Genomic DNA, 7,544 nt, shown 5'->3' with positions numbered 1-7,544 from the left:
GAATGAAGTGAGCCTCCAAGCTAAGCTATGTGATGAGGTACAAGATGTCTAGCGGAGCTGCAGAAGGACGATCGTTACAACGATAATAATAGCCACTTCTTTGTCTGCGCCTCGAATTCATACGGTATTGGAATGAAAGTGGGCGGATGGGTATTCATGTTCTGGAACCACACTTGTGGCAAAAATGGATCTATTGCACTGAGCGTAAATGCAAGTAGGAAGCCCGCTCTATATGGTGCAAATTAACAAACGAATTCGCAGCTGTGACGTCGCTAGCGCGGCAATATGTCGTTTTTCTGCACAAGCTAAAACAATCCAAGCGATCGATTTTCGTTGCTGCCGAAGCTACAAAATTACTTCCACAGGTTCAGAGGCACAGTTGGAGAAGACGAAGCGAGAAGCGACTTAAAGGGAAGCTGAAGCGCTTTCCAAAAAAATTGAGTTAGATTAACAGTTGTATAGTTTCTTGCGCGCTGATTCCGAATATCACATTGAAATTTATCGTACATGAGTCCAAGTGGCATTTTTCTTGCAAAAACCGCGGCCCCGTTTGAAAGAGGCGCGCTTTTCGTCTTTCGACGCCCCTGATTGGTTGCGCCCGTCATGACGTCAAAGGAGGACACCCTTCGGCCGCGCGGGTTGTCGGAAGCATTGCGAACGATAGCACGGTTGCCTTTGCGGCAATTTCGCTTGCAGTTTAATTTTCTCACATGACTGGAAGTTTGTTTTATAATTTCCTGTGCTGTTGGTTCAATTATCTTGGAGCTTAAATTTACTTTACACGACAGAGAACCCCAAACCAGTGACTGTGACGTCGTCTAGTGGGTTACATCAAAATATTTTTGAATCAGGCAACCAGCATAGGGGGATTTTATACTTTATGTTAATATCAGGTACTGCCTTAACTGTTCCTTATTATACACAAAACCATTTATGCCGAAGATTAATTGGCGTTTTATAAACAATCTACCAGCGAAAAGCACGTACGTGCACTGCGCGAAAAAAATAGCGTTCATGCGCTGTAAACGTATATGCGAGACACATCTTGCCGGTACACGCATAAACCAACAAGCAGACTCTGCTTCCGCATTTCCTTTGTTCGTTGTCGCCCACCCCAGCCCCGTTACTCATCCCCGTACACAGACCCACACGCGCGCGCAATTTCGGCAGCGGCGCTACGGCGCCTCCGCGATTGCTAGCTGCACTTCGATGAGTGGCGTCTTACTGCTTCACATGCATTTAGTCTGAAAACACTGCAGCATAATAGTGCCTGCTCAGCTTTATTGGCTGTAGTAGGGCTTGATTTTCGCTTGTGCGTTGCGCATTCTGCTACAATATTACGGCCACCTCGTTATAATTAACAGACCAGTCGGACAAGGCAGTTACGTTGCAGTTACGTTACTTTAGGTAACAATCACCAAACGTTTGTGATAATGAATCGTTGGCCTGTTTCAGCATTTCTAGATTTAAGCATTTACCGCGCTAGTCGGACGGAGGCCGTATATTTACTCTTCGCTCCTAATTTTTTTAGTATCATCCTTATATATATCACCGACTATCACTGGAGCACACTTGAGGTTCAGTGACAACAAGTGCTTGCCAGGTTATAATATGCAGCCACACGGAATCTTGGGCAAAGGATTAGGCCCCCGCAGTCAACACAAATTATGGCACGGTGGTGGTTCGGAGTGGTGTTTTTTTTTTTAATTCCAGACAAACATCACCTTATCCTGACATGTATACTTGCAAAATAAGTAATCTGGTTGTCTTGGTTCTTTTACTTTGTAGGAATACTGTTTACCTCTTAGCCGGGAGAGAACTTCTATCAGGATTGGCCCCTTGTTTTAGTTTCGCCAAAAAATTGTTTTTTTGAACACTGTCCTGAGCCCATAGGGAAAGAAAACCGACGCGTTTAACGAAACAATTATTTCCTGAACAAATGTGACTTGGTTTCTGGAATGGAACAAAACATCCCCGGCCAAAGTACAGCAGTATTCCCCATCTTTCCTAAATCTAGAATCTAATGTGAACATTCACGTCCGTCGCATCAAAAAAAAAAAAAAAACCGCATTGGGGCGGTTTACAAAGTATTTAACGTAGTGTTGTATATTCTCTGTCATCAAGCACAGCCACCTCGGCTGTCGCTTCCGTATGTTATCAAGCATCCCGGCGTGGCATTATTCTGCTTAGGAATACGGCATGATAACGTATGCCTCGTTTGGCGTTCGTGCATACTTTTTGAACACGAAAATTGTACAAATGAGTGCTATCAACCACAACAACAAGTATCATTCACAAGGAAACACGGCGAAAAGAGCATGGCCGAGGCGGCCGATCCGGCCGGAAGTCCAGGTATGACGTTTTTCAGCCGGTTTCGCCCGCGCTCTTCGGTCTTCCGGCATCGCGCGGCGAGATAGTGGCGGGGCATCGGACCACCTTTGTTTGCTCATTGCGCCGCTTCTATTGCATGTATTTCGAAAATATTTCGTACACATGAACTATTCAATGTGTACTTGCTGCTAGTCAACTTTTCTTTTAATTCTAAAACCGCTTCACCTTCCCTTTAAGGAGAACCAAAGGGAGAATGGGCTCAAAATACAAGAACAAGTGAACACTCCTAAGATGGCGTTACCGGTTGCACGAAAGAGGTGGTCACAGCCTCTCCTAAACTTTCCTTATTTTTATGGTGGAATAGTTTACAAATCGTGGTGCCAGTGTTCAGATAGTTGTGAATAGTTGTACCGAGACTACACAAAAAGGTATCTGTATAAATATGCATGCCGATTTATTCATTGCACTCTTAAGGAGCAGAAAAGACAGTATAGTGCTGTCACGCTAAAAGAGTAACCCTGCGAAACGTCTTGCAGGGCGCATCATGGCGCTGTTGCGCCGCGCATTCCCTAAGAAAAGCGTGACGTCGCCACGAGTATTCTTGGTGACAGTCATCCTGGACGGCGCATCACGTGACTGGCGTTACTCGTTCCGTCGGTGGCTTGCAACATACTCTCTAGAGCATGAAGTCGTTTATAACAAATTTCACTACAGGAAAGTCTGGCACTGCAATCAAGTGCCGTCATGGGACTGCTGGAAAAGATTATATTTTTACTTCACCGGCCTTTCAAATTCCTCAGCTTCGTGATTGACAACTCTTTTACCGACGGTGGCTCGAGTTTCTTTTCCCCCTAGCAGCACGACGCTCCCTATCCACTACTTTGGAGCAAGCACTGCTTGCTTTTTTGAGGCGCTGTGTGTTGCTTTTTTGGGGGGCTGTTAATTCGCGCCAAAGAGCCATAGAAAAAAGAGCTCTGAACAGCAGCGCACGCAGGAGCGTCGGATCAAATCGAGCAAACTTCGACTGCATCTATGGTGGTGGAGGGGGAGCGGAAGAGACCAGGGTGGGGGGGACACAAGGGGGTTTTACAGGCTCGGATGGCAGACCACTACTGTCTTTCGATGGCATTTGCAGCAAAGGACGAAGATATAGGGCCTTTTTAAATTCAAGTTATGAGAGTTTACGCGCCGCGGCTGTGCACCTGGGCCACGAGGGCTCTGGATTACTTTTGAGCACCTGCGCACCGTTCACGCGCCACGATATCTCGACATACGATCGTCTTTTTTTATCCTCCACAAGAAAAGCAGAGATCGCGAACGGGATCAAACCCGCGTCCTTGGGCTCAGCAGCATAACTGAGCCACTGCAGCGGGTGCTATTTTCAGTTACTGCTGTAAGACTGCCAGGGGATGTAAAAGGCTTCCGAAGCGCGCTGTTTCGCCATGTGTATATTTGTTTACTACCATAAAAACGTAAAGCACCATAGATATGTTTACCATCCTGGTACATTATTGTGTTGGTGCTACGTACGTTGCTCCACATGGCGTATCAGCCACAAGTAACAAAGTAGCAATAAAGAAACAAAACAAATGAATATATTTTTTTTTAAATATAGGACAGAAGCTTCATTTCGAATTGCAAGGAGATGCCACCTCAGTAGAGTTGTAATTTCCATCAAATAGTGAAGGGCGTGAAAAAAATTTTCTTTTCATGTTTTTTGAGAAAAATATCGGAAATAGAAAAAACACGATTCCAAACATATTAAAAGCTCGACATGCTTTTAAAGGGCTGCTGAAGAGCTTTTCAAAACATTTGTTGGTAGCATTCCTTTATAGTTTTCTTGACGCTAAATCAGGAAAAGGTGTTTATTGCTTGTGAAAGTACACCCGAACAGCCTTTTTTTTCGCGAAAGCAAACGACCTCTGCCCAATGTGCCGTAAGAGATGTGGCTTCCTTTCGCGATCGGGCCCCGGTAAATAACGTCCTATTCGGAAGCACCGGAGCTGCGTCGACCACTCAGCATGCAGAGGTCATTCTGTTCTCATTCTGAAACGTGTCAGAAAGTCCCCAGTAATATTGAAGACGCACAAAATCTTCCCTTAGAATAGGGGAGCTTGAAGGAAGCACAAACTGAACAAGTCTGCTCGCGGCGAGCTTAAAAAACGAATTTTCCCCGAATGACCCATGGCCGACTATGGATTTTGGGATGCCGGGATCTTGTGCAGATATGGTATTGTCGCTTTCACTACCAGCGCGAACACACATTTATAGCACACTTTTCAACACTCCATCAGCCCCCTTCTCGAATGTGCAACTTCCTTTTTACATTCGGGAGGGCGATAACAAGCTCTAGGGCATCAGTTTGACTTTTACCTCAACGGATGACTCACATCACTGTCTCATGACTATAAGCAGGAAGCAATAATTAATTTGTCCCACGTAATTCTCCTAATCGACACCTTTAATTTGATACCTCACAAGCCCTAGTGGCACCGCTTTCACTTTTCACCCAATCTATAACTCACGTGACTAGCTCGTGACTATAACCAGGATGCAATTTCTAATTTGTCCCATGTGATTCTCCTCGTCAAGACCTTTATTTGAAACCTCACAAGCCGAGTGACATCAATTTGACTTTTAACCCAATCTATGACTCACGTGACTATCTCATGCCTATTGCCAGGAAGCAATATTTAATTTGTTCTACGTGATTCTCCTAATCGACACCCTTAATTTGATATCTCACAAGCCCTAGTGGCACAATTTGACTTTTAACCCAATCTATGACTCACGTAACTATCTCATGACTATAACGAGGACTCCACTTTTCATTCGCCCCACGTGATTTCCCTCGTTGAGGCCTTTAATTTGATGCCTCACAAGCCCTAGTGGCATCAATTTGACTTTTAACCCAATCTATGACTCCGTGACTATAACCAGGAAGCGATTTTTAAATTGTCCCCCATGATTCCACTAATCAAGACCTTTAATTTGATACCTCACAAGCCCTAGTGGCATCACTTTCACTGCTAACCCAATCTATGACTCACGTGATTATCTCATGACTATTACCAGGAAGCGATTTTTATTTTGTCCCCCATGATTCCACTCATCGAGACCTTTAATTTGATACCTCACAAGCCCTAGTCCCATCACTTAGATTTTAAACCCAGTCTATGACCCACGTGGCTATTTCATGACTATAACCAAAAAGCTATTTCTAATTTGCCCCCATGATTCCCCTCATTGAGACCTTCAATTTGATACCTCACAAGCCCTAGTCGCATCACTTTGACTTTTAACCCATTCTATGACTCCTGAACGTAATGAGGCTGAACGTAACCCCACGTGCATTTTTCAGATCGGTAAATCTTGAGCGTGGATGTGACGTTTACGAGGCATGCCATGTATGTGATTTACTCCCATACTCATATTTACAAATAGCAGACGATGCTCAATGCGCCAAGCTGGAAGTGAAAGTTCGTTGCTTCATGCAATTTTCTGATGCCTGCATGCAGCTTTGCGTATCGAGGAGTATACTGCAGCTGAATGCTCCCACAAAGCCGGTGTGTGCCACCGATCTAGGAATGCTGCGGCGCTGACCTTGGACAGTTGATGACGAAACGGCGTCGACGTCGTGCACAAGTGAAAGACAAAATTGGGGGGTGTCTTCTAAGATTTACCTCAAAACAGAAATTGTGATGGACGACGCTTCCGTAACTTCATTACGGCTGAAACGTGTTTAATTTCACAGAAATGCTCTTACTACAGTCATCGGGAATCGTTGATAGAATAAATACCGCATGATAGTAGAACGTTATTGCTTGTCGTGGAGAAGCATTGCTTTACAAGAATTGCAATGGTTGCTGGCAAGTTGGTAAATGGTTTTTCAAAAACCAATTCCTGCGTGGCTGAAGGACGCAAGACAGGAGGGTGCCCGAAACCTGTACTCAGCTTCACAACTGAATGCCGCGGTCGGTTTACAAGCTGCCACCTACGCTTGAAAAGTCATGCACACCTTCGTCTAACGACGATGAGGGTTTATCGCAAATCTCGTATGGGTTTCCTTGGTTGCCTTCTGGATTTAAACTTTGACTAGTTGAGCTTCGAATCTGACCAGCATGAAGTTTGGTCTTTTGATCGCAGCGTCTTTGACTTTGACCATTTCCCATTCGATTTCGCAGGAAGAAAGCTTTGCGTTCAACCATCATAATCATTAGACGGAGGACTAGATGATTTTGCTGTTTAATTTTGAACTTCCATGCCCCCCCTCTCCAAATCTAGACTTTGTGCAGCGTGTCGGAAATGTGTCTGTGCTGGAGGGCTCGGGCTGATGCACCCATATTTGAGGCAACTAATCGCGCGTTTTTGGTGTCTTCACCAGGCATTACACAATTTTTTAGGTACTTGGTAAAGAATACTTGAGCATTAAAAAACACCGGCTGACGTTAAAGCTGCCACATTTTTTAACTATCGGTGCCAGCCTTTATTCTACGCAGGGGGTAAAACGGGATGGGGAGGAGGGATGGTGGATGGTTTGTAGCTTGGGCTGTTGAGTTGGTGAATAACTTTGGCTCTTAACAAAATGACCACCACAAACGTGGGTTTTCCACTTCGGCTTTCAAGCTCCCATGCTGTCACAGTGTCGCTCACCAAAACCGAAGGCACAAAGCTCACGGTTACAGAAAGTGTAAACTACCGCAACATTTCTACTGCTACACGGTAATCTCGTATGCAGGTGCTTTTCTATTTAAAGCACACGTATCGAGGTACCCCAGCGCTAAGGCTGGCGTGGAAACCGTAGTCATTGAAACCAGTGAAGATAATTTAAAGTGGTAGAAATGAATAATAATATTGCTAATAGTTTTATTCCTACTCAGATCACACGGAGCCAGGCGCTGAGCGCTGCAAAAATGCTTGTGTCAATGTAGCCCATTCCCAACCTTACAAGCATCCAATAAGTTTGCGTAGCCGTTAGTGCTTCGAAGAAGAAAATAATACTACTAATAGTAGTTTTATTCGTACTCAGAACGGGTGTAGCCAAGCGCAGATCGCTGCAAAAGCGCTCATGCCATTGCAGCCGATACCCAACTTTAGATGCGTTTGACAAGTTTACGTAGTCATTACTGCATCTAAGAACCCAACACATCTGTCTAGACTTTGTTTCACCGCACATATACGCTCACAACACCACCAAACCTTCCAAAGCACCG

This window comes from Haemaphysalis longicornis, unplaced genomic scaffold (genome assembly GCF_048455015.1).
Source record: "Haemaphysalis longicornis isolate Haplotype H1 unplaced genomic scaffold, Haemaphysalis longicornis Haplotype H1 scaffold_4, whole genome shotgun sequence".
In the NCBI taxonomy this organism is placed as follows: domain Eukaryota; kingdom Metazoa; phylum Arthropoda; class Arachnida; order Ixodida; family Ixodidae; genus Haemaphysalis; species Haemaphysalis longicornis.
The sequence above is the reverse complement of the archived record's forward strand: the minus strand, read 5'-3'. Positions refer to the sequence as shown.